This window comes from Pelodiscus sinensis, chromosome 6 (assembly GCF_049634645.1).
Source record: "Pelodiscus sinensis isolate JC-2024 chromosome 6, ASM4963464v1, whole genome shotgun sequence".
NCBI classification, from domain to species: Eukaryota; Metazoa; Chordata; order Testudines; family Trionychidae; genus Pelodiscus; species Pelodiscus sinensis.
In genome coordinates this window covers 75,350,575-75,364,186 of record NC_134716.1, presented here as the reverse complement: position 1 = coordinate 75,364,186, position 13,612 = coordinate 75,350,575, and the positions used below count along the sequence as shown (strand labels likewise).

Sequence of the window (13,612 nt, the reverse complement as noted above, 5' to 3'; positions counted from 1 at the left end):
CAGCTGTTTAACGCCTGCACAAAGTTTCAGGCAAGGGTCAGTGCGGGCTGCCTTCCTGCAGAGCCCCCATCAGAACTACTGTGCTCTCCTGGCTTAGGAAAAGAATAAACAGGATGACTGGAAATTAACCTGCCCAGTCTCAAGTCCCCTAGGCAGGGAATGATCCATCTACATTAGACCCCAGCTGGAGTATCATGTCCAGTTCTGGGCGCCGCATTTCAGGAAACATGGAGAAATTGGAGAAAATCCAGAGAAGATGATGAAAGGTCTAGAGAACATGAGATACGAGGCAAGGCTGAAGGAATTGGCCTTGTTTATCTTGGAAAAGAGAAGACCGAAAAGGGACATGAGAGCAGGTTTCAAGTATCTAAGGATATGTCTACACTACAGCACTAATTCGAACTAACTTAATTCGAATTAGTTAATTCGAACTAAGCTAATTCGAACTAGTGCATCTAGATCTAAAAACTAGTTCGAATTAGCATTTTGCTAATTCGAACCAGCATGTCCACATTGAGTGGATCCTGAACCAAAGTTAAGGTTGGCTGGAAGCAGTGCTGGCAGGGCATCAGGTAAGGACTTAGAGCGTGGAGCTGCTGTCTCAGGCTAGCCGAGGGCTGTGCTTAAAGGGACCCGACCCCTACCCCAGACAGACAGTTCTCAGGGTTCCCCGCTTGCTTGTCTACCTCGATGAGGGACAGCAAAGCAGTCCTGGCTTGGAGTGCCCTGAATGCCCACACTCGGCACATCACAGCACTTGGCCATCAACCCGGCTGCACTTGCCGCAGGCTGCCATCCGGGGGGGGGGTGTGTCAATTGGGGGGCTGCAGGAGAGTTTCCACTCCGAGGAGCCCGCAGAGTCACCCCAGTCCTCCCCATCGGGGGCTCGTACCCCATTCCTCCCTCACCTCCTTCCACTTACCCCTTCATAGCCCCCCTTCCTGATGTACAAAATAAAGGACACGTGTGTTCAAAAATAGAAACTCTCTTTACAAAACTGCGGGGGGAGGGGAGGGATTAACCTCTGGGGAGACTGGGAAAAGGAGGTGGGAGAGGGGAAGAGAGAGGATGGGAGAGGGGAGGGGGAAACCTGGGAGGAGGGACCTGGAAGGGGGAAGCCAGGGGAAGTATAAAACTATGATACGCCATATCTTCAGTACTGTGTACAGATGTGATCTCCTCACCCCAGAAAAGATATTTTGGCCTTGGAAAGGGTTCAGAAAAGGGCAACTAAAATGATCAGGGGTTTGGAACAGGTCCCATATGAAGAGAGGCTAAAGAGACTGGGACATTTCAGCTTAGAAAAGAGGAGACGGAGGGGGGATATGATAGAGGTCTATAAAAGCTGGTGTGGTGTGGAGAGAGTGCATAAAGAAAAGTTCTTCATTAGTTCCCATAATATAAGGACTAGAGGACACCAAATTAAATGAATGGGTAGCAGGCTTCAAACTAATAACAGAAAGTTCTTCTTCACAAAGCAAATAGTCAACCTGTGGAACTCCTTGCTGCAGGAGGCTGTGAAGGCTAGAACTATAACAGAGTTTAAAGAGAAGTTAGATAAAGTCATGGAGGTTGGGTCCATGGAGTGGTATTAGCCAGGGGGTAGAACTGGTGTCCCTGGCCTCTGTTTGTGGAAGGCTGGAGAGGGATGGCACAAGACAAATGGCTTGGTCATTGTCTTTGGTCCATCCCCTCCAGGGTTCCTAGTGTGGGCCGCTGTCGGCAGACAGGCTACTGGGCTAGATGGACCTTTGGTCTGACCCAGTACGGCCATTCTTATGTTCTTATGTTCTAAGCTCTGGGCACAGGGGCGGGGGTCTCACTGGACCACCTTGATTTTCATGCAAACCTGCTCCTGGGTTTGCATGTGGCCTTTGGTGGCCAGGCTGGCAGCTATCCTGCCCTAGATGGCCTCTTTCCTGTGCCTAGTGCGGAGGTCGTGGACGTTGGAGGCTTCCCCCCAAACCTGGATGAGGTCCACGATCTCCGCACTAGACCAGGCGGGCGCCCACCTCTTGTGGCCCTGGGCAGGCTCCTGGGAGCCGCCAGCCTGGTCCCGGGAAGAGGCGGAGGGCTGGGTGGCAGCGGGTGGCTGGCTTATGCCGTGCCAGGTGCAGGGTCTGCTGGCTGGGTGCTGGTAGGCTTGCACCTGGCATGGGCACCGTAGCCAGACCGTGCCCCTTTAAGGGCTCCAGGGCTGGGAGGGGGGCAGAAGAGTTTCCCTGGTTTGTCCCAGAGTGGCCACCAGGGCAAGCTGGGAAGGGCTAGCCTCCCACTAGTTCGAATTAAGTGGCTACACAGCCCTTAATTTGAACTACTTAATTTGAACTAGGCGTTAGTCCTTCTAGAATGAGGTTTACCTAGTTCAAATTAAGTTCGAACTAGCGGTTTGCCTGTGTAGCGCCTATGAAAGTTAATTCGAACTAACGGCTGTTAGTTCGAATTAACTTTGTAGTGTAGACATACCCTAAAAGAGTATCATAAGGAGGAGGAAGAAAAATTGTTCTCCTTGGCCTCTGAGGTTAGGATGAGAAGCAATGGGCTTAAATTGCAGCAAGGAAGGTTTAGGTTGGACATTAGGAAAAACTTCCTGCCTGTCAGGGTGATTAAACACTAGAATTAATTGCCTAGGTAGATTGTGGAATCTCCATCACTGGAAATATTTAAGACCAGATTAGACAGACACCTGTCAGAGATGAGCTAGGACAACTCAACTTTGGAAGCCCCAGGGGCCACACTGATACTTATAGAACATGCTGAGGGCCTCAACTTAAGAGTGATTGCATATGCTAGCAAATATATACAAATAGCTTCTCTCACACTGACAGGCATGAATACAAAGATTAAGGCAAGACTACACAACACTCAGGCCCCATTTAAGTCAGTTCTGTTGATATTAATAAAATGCAATATTTACCCAATTTCTACTAATTTTCATGAGCAATGACAGTCCAAGAATTTAACTATTAAAACGATATCAACAGAAGATCATTACACTGACTACTTTTTTGTTTTGGCTCCCACTCGCCGGCCACCTGTTGATCCCCACATAAACCCAAACTGCACCGCAGAGGTGTAGAGAAGGGAGTGGGGGGGGGGGGGCAATTGCCCCTGGGCACCATGCTAGGGGGGCGCCAGGCCGGGGTGAGAGCGAGCACACGCTGCACAGGCTCACCTGGAATGGGCGGCGAGTTATATGGCTGTCTCCCCCAGCCCCGGACCGTCCCTGCCATGTGCAGTGTTCAGTTGGCTCCCCCTTGCCTGAGCACGTTGCTGGCTGCTGCTACCACCATGCGCAGCATTTCCAGGTGACCGGGGAGACGCCCGGACATGATGTGACGTCACGGCCTGGGACTTTAAAAGTGTTTGGTGCCACGTGATGCTGCGTGGCCTAGCTTCTGGTTCAGAGTCCGGGGACTTCTGGGGCCCGAGCGCAGAGTCCAGCCCCGCAAAGTGGAAGGCAGAAGGTATGGCAGGGCAGGGCAGGGCAGGGGAAAGGGATGGGAGAGGAAGGGGCTTGTGTGGCGGTATAAGTTGGGGAAAACAGTGGTAATACGCATGAGTGGATGAATACACATGGTCACAGTGCTCCTCCGCGTACTCACTTGTTTATCTTTGTGTTTTAACAAATCGTGTCATCTTGTGTTGCTAGATATCTAATGTTGACATTGACAACCCAGCACCAACAAAAAATTGACTTTGCCACCACTACCTAAAACACAACCCCCACCTTTTCCATTATTTTTAATGGGAAAATTGACCTCGCATAGCACGTTTTCACTTAGCACGAACATTTTCAGAAACACATCTATAGTGTTAAATGAGGAATTACTGTATATTGGTCATGGGAAGAATAGCCAGCATTTGGCTGTACCCTAGTGTTTCTTGAAATATGAGAAACTTTAACCATTAAGATGATGGTAGTGTTCATTTGGGCCTTGTTACATGTTCAAAGAATAACATGGATCTTCCAACATTGCTCCTGGAACTTTGGAGGGGGGGCGGGGGGGCAGAGAGGGGAAGGATGAGACCCAATAAGGTCACAGCAAATGATGTTATGATACTAGAAGTATTGCGTGCCCCAGGTTTTCAAAACTCATAGTCAAGCCCCCTAAAAAGTGAGATTTAAAAGTTTTTAAAATAGCAAGAGTAAAAAAAAATGAGTTTAAAAACCTTGGCTCTATTGAAGTTTATGGCTTTGATATATGCCAGGATTTTTTCACCCAATATTCCTTTAGTTCTTTTTATTCTCTCTGACTTTTGAGCATTTTGGTGACACATTTTCAGGATTTTCTCCATAAGTAGGCAGACTAGAAATTGTTTTTATAATGAAAGCTGACAGTCATATAATCCCTTGACTCCAGAAGCTGAAGCTTTATGAAAAACACTAAATATATTGAAGCTTGTGATAAAATAACAAGACCTAGCAATACTGAAGACAGACTTTTTAATATTTTATTTCAATAAAATAATTAAAGGAAATGAAAGTTTCATATGCTTCCATCACTTGCATATTAGTGCAATAACTTTTTTTAAAAAACGTTGAAATCCACAAGTATCTCATTTAAAATATGACAAGCAATATCTTCTATCATAAAAAAAACAAATAGTGCATAAAGTTATGTTAATGCACTATTAAAGCTGCAGAACTGAAATTAATAAAAACAGAAGGCATAAAAGCTGTTTCCTAAATTCCAGTAACATTAACTTATCCACAGCATGATTTCTATTCTGTGACATCTGAATTTGTTTATTTAAAACGTAGTTCCTGTTCTGCAAATACTTATACACGTACTCCCTGAATCGTCCCAATGAAATCATATAAACATTAGTATAGTGGGGCCTAAGTACAAAAACCAGAGGTTCAGGACTTCAAGTAAGTGGGGTAGGGAAGCACAAATTCCAATGATTACATATATGCAGCTCTCATGTTAGGGATGCCACTTCCTACCAGCCTAAGACAGTTTCTGCAGTCCATTTCTAGGTCCACATGGCCTAGTGGCCACAGTAAGTTACAGCAGCCCTTTCTCTCAGGGCACTAATGGCCAGAGTCACTCTCACAGTTATTTATAATGACCCTTGCCCTCAAGGCAGCAAGACCTACTGGCCCGAGTCAGTAAATGTGGTTTCCTTTTCCCCCTTGGGTCCCATCCTAGGGCCTTTCTAGCAGAGGGAAGGCCCACCACTATGTCAGCAGGGAATCCAACCTCAACACGCTGACTGAATTGGGTGTGAGGTACCATTCAACACCCTCTCTGGGTCACTTCCTAACCTATATTCTAGGACTTCCAGCTGTGGGCTGCTGGTTGTTGGACTCTTCCACAAAGTAGATCCACTAGGCCCTGTGTGCCAGCAAGGCTTTCCAGCCAAGGTATAAGCAGTGGGAGCTTCCATCACAGGTCCTTCCTCTCCAGCCATCCACCCTGACTGAGCTGAGTTATTGCCTTTTATATCATATAAATTGGGCATACCCAGAAGTATCTTAGGGCATGACCTCCTCAGCCAAAAGAATGGGATTAACCCTCTCAGTACCAGTGAGTCCAATCAAAATATGCATTCCTCAGATATATAATTTGTATTTAACTTCCTACATCTTAAAAGGGGGGAAATACAGTGGGGAGAATGAAATTCACTTGAGTGCACACTTTTTGAATGCAGGTATGGATAAAGCCTGGTCCCCAGTGCTGGCTACCTCTACTTTAAACCATACTGGGATTTCCCTGTGTGATAGGAATCAACTAGCTGATTAAGCAAACTCACAGCAACCATGAATGCAAAAACATATGTTGCAAAATAGTTATTATTCATAAATTCATAGGCCAGAAGGGACTGATCTTATCATTTAGTCTGCCTTCCTGTATAATAAGCCACAGTATTTCCCTCAAATAATTCCTTTTGAATTAGATCATATCTTTTAATACACACCCATTCTTGTTTAAAAATGACCAGTGACAGAGAGGCCACCAAAATCCTTGGTAAATTGTTCCATTGGTCAATCACTCTCTCTGTTAAAATCATGTGTTTTATTTACAGTTTGAATTTGTCTATCTTCAACTTGTAACCCTTGGACATTGTCATACCTATCACTGCTAGATTGAAAAGTCCATTATCAATTTATTCTTCATGTAGGTACTTATAGACTGGGCTCTATTCACCCCTTAACCTTCTTTTTCATCAAGCTACATGTGCTGAGTACCTTGGCTCCATCACTAAATGTTTTGTAGTCCTTTAGTCATTCTTATAACTTTCCTCTGCATGACATTCCTTCTGGAACGACAGCATTCTTATTAACACTATAAGAACACTTTGTACTTGTATATAATCTTTCAGTCAAGGATTTTAAAGTACTATACAAGCACTAATTAACAATAATCCTGTGATCTTGATATTATCTCCATTTTAATGGAATGGGAAATCAGAAAAGTCAGGTAAAATGGTGTGTTCAGAGACCCGGCTGCAGTAGAGTACTTTGATGTTGCAGCTTCCATGGAACCCCCCCTCCCCCAATGTGCCCATGAAACTCCTCATTCCTCACAAAATATCTTACCACCATGCAAAAGTGTTAATACTGCCCTCTGACTGCGGTTGGTGTGAGCTCAGGTTAGGCACCAGTATTCAGCTGCTAACTCTGACTATTTGCTGTGCACAAGAAATTTAAGTATTGCTGCTGCAATGGTACAATTAGTCCTCCCAGCACAATCCCACTGTGCCCAGTTTTGCCATCTGTCAAATAGGTCCAGGACTCATATACCAACCACGAGCCCATATTGCTGAGAAGAGACAGAGAAAATGCAAAACAAAACTTTGCTAGAAGTGTTAAAAAAAGAGAAAGCACACAAAAAAATGTGGTCAACAGACACAGACATACATCTACTCATATCATATACTTTGTTGGGGGTCAGTATAGCAGTTAGTGTGGGCAGTGCCTCAATAGCACTTCCCACCCTTCTGAGAAAAAAAGAAACGTTGTTACGTTAGGTCAAAGGTTTAGGAAGTGTAGGCGAGTTTCCCTAAAACAGCCAAATGTTTGAACTGACCTCTCAATATTTTGAGTTCCTCCCCCTCATTATGTATGAACGCAAGTGGGTAGAACAGGTACCCTGCAACTAATGCCTCATCCACATGATAATGCCATTTTAGTACTGACCATTTGATATTTGTTTATAGATGTCAGCAGTATCTATTAGGTTAGGTTATTCACACATGCACTGCAGTTCCCTTGCCACTGGGGCATGTCCCTAACCTAGGGACAGAAGGGGGCAAAGAGTAAGAAAGAATGTCTGGCATGATCCTGATCCCAAGGTTGCAGGTCTGGCTGATCACCAGTTTGGAGGTCAGGAAAAAAACCTTTTCTCCCATGGAGCAGTTGGCAGGGGACCAAGGAGATTTTTGCCTTCCTCACACCACCATCAAGCCACAGGGGGTTAAGTAGGAATGTTTTAGTATCTAATTGGTTGAGTTGTTAATTCTCCTCTACTTGTGGCTGGTTTTCAGCATGATTAAAATCTTGCCTCAGCATGCTTCAGGAGCCAGTAGGACCCAGCAGCTCCTGAATAGATAGGCACAAGCCACTTCCCCCCATCTCTGCATTGGAAATTGCGCAGAGGTGATATTGAATCTGGCCTTTTGTCAAAGGAGTGCATAACTAAGTCATGGATCATTCTGGAAAAGCTTCTTCTCTTAGTGGAGAGCATAAATGCAGAAAGCACAAAATACATGCCTCAGTCTGTGGAAGAAAATTCAGTCTGCCAGCAGCTACAGTATCTCCTTTTATAGATTGTGACAGTGTGTCCACACAGAATTGACTTAAGGCAATGGAATTTTAAGGTTAGTTTTCCTAGGTGGGCTCCCAATCCTAGATCTATCATCAGCTCTTCAGGCGCATATCACTGAAGCTGACTACCATGACACTTTTCCTCTATTTCAGTGGTTTGGGTTTATTAAAAAAAAATATACGCACACTGCTAAAGTTGGTGACCTATAGTTACAGTTAATGCCAGAAGCTGAAACCATAGTTTCTCTAAGTTAAAAAGTGTTTCACAGGCTAATACCACAGCAGTGTTTCTACTGAATCTTTCTGAATATGTGAAAAAATGCTTTCAGCATTACATTACTTGATAATAGAAATGGCATTTTCTCTTAGATGTTTAAGTGAAACTCATGAAAGAGATGACTACTAAGCCAAACATTTGTTTGGCTTTGCTGCAATAGGCTGCAGGAATGTAAACTTTTTTTTCAATGACTTCAGCTCCTAATTTAAAAGCTAGGATTTTTAGCAGGGAGCAAGAGACTATATTTGGCCAAAAAATTCTGCTGGCTTGACTTAGTTACTCGACATATTCAAAACAATACTTCTTTATCAGAAAACAATAGTCTGTTTTATTCACAGCACATGTGAAAGTTGGATCATCCACCAAATTCCACTTTCTTCCCTTGCAATATGTCTGTGACCAGCTAACGAGCTGTGACAGTGTCTGTGCTTCATTTTCAACAAATTAAGTTTCTGCCTCACAGGAATTGTGGTCTGGCTATGGCACTGCTCCTAGGTATGGGTGGGGCTTGTTTCTTCTACCAGTTGTAGGTTAACCACATGGGTACGTGCTGTCGCACCACACAACAACATCTCCTCTATAATAACTAGTCTAAGTAGCCATTTACCCCACAAAAGTAGAGCCCATTTAATTTACTTTGTGTTTACAGCACTCCCTTTCAAATCGCATCGTTGGCACAAATGGATATTTATACAACTTTTATTTTAAACTATTTATTTAGAGTTGAGACTTCAGTAACACTCACTGTCAGATTTATAGTGCAATTTTAAAACCAGGATTCTAAAAATGTAATATTTCAAAGAGAAGGAGGCAGACAATGAATTTATACACGTGGGAGTTTATTCTCCTTTCTCTAAGTATGTATATATGCCATTAACATAAATGCGAGTTCTGCATATTGTTGATGAGAGAATCAACGATACTGAGTAGACTGTGCATGTACGTATTTATACAATAGTAGTTGATCAAACATCTTTGATAACATGAACTGTCATCAAGCTTCATCCAAATACATCACACTGTTGAGGTAAAATGCATTTTAAATTACATTTTTAAATTGCCATACTCCATTGAAAGTAGATCCCATTTAATTTACTTTTGTGTTTACAGCACTCTCCTTTCAAATTGAATGGAATATTCCATTCCTCACCAATCCTCTCACAAATCAGGTGCATGCTGCAGAGAGAAAGAGGAAAACAAAACAAGAAACTGACTCCTATTCAACCACTAAAATTAGGTCTAGTCTAAAAATGTCTTTAAAAAAAGTGTGAATCCCTCAAAGCCAGCCAGAGAAGGAATCATCTTCTTCTCAATTCGAGCTTTTTACACACAGCAGAATTGTCAATATTCTTAGTCATGGTGGAAAGATTAATTTGGATGGATGAGTGAATGGATGGAAAACCTCTTCATGAAAATACTGAACATTTGTTTCCAGCCACTTACTGTCTTGTACTCCATAGATATCAGAAGAATGAATGACAATGTAGACATAGATATACCTGTCACAAAAGGCTCTTTCCTCCAAAGAAAAAAAAAGTTAAGGTTGATTGACCCTACATTTGACATAATACATTTTCTCCATGTCTTTGCAAAGCCCACGTTGTAATACATTGCTGACAATCAGACTGCTGTCGAGCCAAACCCTTTATTATGAACAGGACTATGTACAGCAATGAAGTAGCAACATTTTCTACTTCTTTGTGTAGATGCAATCTGCCACTACCTGTCTTGTTTATTGTTTCTGCTCCAGCAAAAACATGTCCCAGGAAACAAAAGTCTGCATCTCCTGTGTACATCTCTCAACTTCCTGAAAGACTTACCCTGTAGCACACGTTCAAATGCTTCTGTTTTTTCCCTTTAAAACACCATTCCAAAACTTATTTTAAGAGATATTCCTAATGCCTGCAGCTCAGCAATAATGAGCAACCCTACAATAAATAAACATTGTGCAAGAATATGTATTTTAATTGAAAAGATTGAATAGTTGAGAGCCTGACAGATTATTATAATAATAACCACAAAAACCTTTACAAATATGATCTGCCTTTCATGTAGAGATCTCTAAGTACTTACGAATTTTAATTTTCACACAATACTGTGAGATAATGTTGTTATCCCATTTTACAGTTGGGTAAAATAGAGACATAGAGAGGTGAAATGACTTATCCAAAGTCACACAGCAATTAAGAGGCATTGCCAACAATAGAATTCAGCATTTCTGATTCCCAGTCCTGTGCATTAGCTGCAAGGGCCCAGATTCTTAAAGTCTGTAAAAATACCCCCTCGTACTTAACATAATGCATTACGTACAATGAGTATTCCAATGAAGTCATTGGGACTGTACATACTGAATAAAATTAAACATGTGTTATAAGTCTTTGCAAGACTGAGACCTAGACCAGGTACCTTTCCATAGTCCTGTGTTACAAAAAAACAAATGGTATATTATACAAATGGTATATTGCAAAATTAAGAAATTCTACAAATATAACAGGCAAGAAACATTGTTTTTAAGTCTCTTCATAAACTTAATTGCATCTGGGGCTATATTCTGCTGCTCATATTCAAGTGAGTAATTACATTAACTTCAATGGGATTCCTCACATGAGTAAAGCAAATGGATTTAGACACACAAACAAGTCAGCTATTAAAGAAACAATGCTTTCAAAAGGATTGATCCTGCAAACTCTTCTCTAATTGGACATAGTGCTTATTATCCTGAATGTATTCACAGTGTGACAGTATAACAGAGGTGTATAAGTCCCATACAGCCTTTAGAGCTAGCAGGCTTCCCTGCAGAGTGAGTGGGGAGCTCACCCTTATATGAACTGCACTAGTTCCTCTAATCCCATAAAAAGCTCCCCAGCACAAGAAGGCTATTTTATCTGTATGTGCTGAGGCTGAGGGCAAGTGGGTGGAATGGTTATACAGTGGGGCTTTCAGTAGTAGAGGGGCACCATTCTAACCAGTAGAATGAATCAGCGGACACACAGTTGTTGTGTGGCACTCCTGAGTCCTGCCTGAAAATAGTGTATGTTGAGGGATTGAGGATGAATTCTATTCCTTAGCCTCAGTAAGGGTGCTTTCTGGGGGGGGGGGGGGGGGGGAGAGAAATTTCACCCACAAAAAATATACTATTACAGATGATAGTGCTATATTATCACCCCCACCCACTGACAAGTTAGTGAAGGGAATATAAAACATACCTCCTTCAGGAATCCCTTGGGAGTTGTATAAAATAGATTCTTAACTCACAGTTAATACTTACTTACCTCACTTGAGTGCTAAGAGTCTCAATTAGTTTTTGTTTCCACAGACTTTTGAAAACATGAAGTGCTCATGTAAGTGCAAAATGCAAAAATCTTTTATTGTCATCTCATTATAATCTTTTTGCTTTGGAACCAATGAGGGTAAAATTACTGCCACAAACATTGCATTGCATGGTGTTTATGCTACAGCATTTTTCAATGTGATCTTTGTCTTATTATCAGAAGTAGTTACCTTTTAGTTCACTTCCTCCCACTGCATGCAGTCCATTTCTGTGGGGGTGTGCTAGCAATCTAGGAAGCAGCTGTAGGATGAAATTTGATTGTCAGAGGTGTGGGTAGAGTTTCAAGTGGTTGTAGACAAGTGCAGGTGGACAACACCTAAAAAATGTCATTATCAAGCATTTGCCTTATTTATAAGTGGTACAAGAGAACTTATTATAGGGCCCAGTACTTCAAATTTTACTCCCACAAAATGGGACTACTACTGAGAAATAAGGACTACTCACAGAAATAAGGATTTCATAATTAAGTGCATAGTTGAATAGATTTTGAGAAAATGAATTGTGCTCTTGTGAGTAATTCATTTCTGAATACTGTGAGGAAGAATTTTATTTTCAATAAAAATGATGCAAATGAAATTATAGACTTATTTATATCAATAGTATGGAAAATAAAAATATTTATATGTTGATCTTAGTTTCAGCTACTACAGCTTCACTCTTTTCCCACCTAATATGTACTGTATATGTAAAATTAAATTGAGTATGTGTGTACGTAGTCTATACTCTTTATAGTGATTTTATTGGAGATTATGTGCAGCTTAAAGCTGAGCTTTTCAGCAGCAGAGTTGGCTCTCTCTCAAAAATAATAGGAAGCTGAATTGCCATTTTTGCTTTCATTGCCCTGTGTGATATAGTATACAATTTAGGACGTTGACATCTAAAAATAGAGCTGGGCTCCTTGCCCAAGAGAGCCAGAAAGTAGTACCCCTGTTAAAATGCCTTTCTTAAATACAAGGTAGAAGTAAACATTCAAGCAGAGCTCTTTGTACATAGATATTTTCTAGTAGATCCTAATAGATTTTTATCTCACAATGTCAAAAAAGTGAAAATGTGTATAGATTCTTGTTTCTCATATTATTGTGAGTTTTGTGTCTATGATTTTAGTTAGGTTCAGTATTTATTTAAAAGTCTGTGAAAGTTAATTTAAAAGATATCGTTGATGGAATATTCCAAAAAATAAATACTTTAGTTTTATGCCAAAAACTGGGAAAGCAAATATGTCTAAATTTAGAGCTTTGGAATTCAGAGCTTTTTTGTCAGCTAAATAAAATTTTTCAGAAGCTCTAGAATTGAGAGCACTATAGTAACAGCTCTACAAACTGATTCTTCATTACAGTTACCCGTTGAGAGTGTCGCTGAAGACATTTCCTCTGGGAACACAGAGACTAAAAATCAATTCTGATAACATTAGAACAAATTTGAAGAGCAAAAAGCCTTAGAAAGCATGTGATGAATAAATGGGGAGATCTTTACTCCCTGTGTAATTTTTTATTTAACTGAAATACTAGTATTTTACTTCCCAAGTTGGATTATCTACCAGCTTTTTATTTTTCTTCCGAAAGCTTTTGTAAAACTCATGCTGAAATGATTCACTGTAGAGACAGGGATAATATCCAGGTATTTAAATTCCTGAATAAATGGAGTGTTTACAAAATCGACAGATAGGAAATGTGAAAAACTCAGGAATTAAAATATTAATAAAATCATATTAATCATTTTATGATGTTATAACCCCCTGTGATTTACACTCTTCCCCATGCAACTGCCCATTGCTGAGATACAGTAGAATGGATTACCTACCTTCTGGACAAATGTCTGAAGGTTATGAAAATAAATCGAGCACATTTAGCTGAAGTATTAGACAATCATCCTTTTATGTGCCAGAAATCTTCATATAAAATGTGTATTTATAATCTTTAAGAAGAAAAGTTTATTTTAGGCACCTTCACCATGAAGGTCAGCTGACGTTTATACTATGCACAGAATTTATCCTGTGGCTTAGGGTGTCAGCCATAATTCTAGGCTGATAGTTTGTAAAGGGAAGATTCCATTTTGTACTGTTTATAAAATGTGATTCTGCAGATTCATGCTCCAAGACTAACAAAGTCTATCCAAGTATAGTCAAGCGCTTCAGTTTAACTTACTGCATTCATTAAACTAGGCTTAGATTGTCCTAATTATATGTTATCAACAATTAAGAAATGTATCACATGCTGCAGACTGGCTAAAA

At 41.1% G+C, this 13,612-nt stretch overlaps 1 long non-coding RNA gene across 2 annotated transcripts in view; it reads right to left on the bottom strand.

The window, feature by feature from the left end:
• The window catches only part of LOC106732645 (uncharacterized), a 34,353-nt gene extending 20,962 nt beyond the window's left edge, over positions 1 to 13,391 (bottom strand). The window contains exons 1-2 of one of the 2 annotated variants that reach the window (XR_012904816.1): positions 13,183 to 13,391; positions 11,553 to 11,698 (exon numbers count right to left, since the gene is read on the bottom strand). This is a non-coding gene — a long non-coding RNA (uncharacterized LOC106732645). The remainder of the gene's footprint in view (positions 1 to 11,552; positions 11,699 to 13,182) is intronic. The other variant, XR_001368907.3, reaches the window with a different exon arrangement.
• Between the last annotated feature and the right edge of the window lie 221 nt (positions 13,392 to 13,612).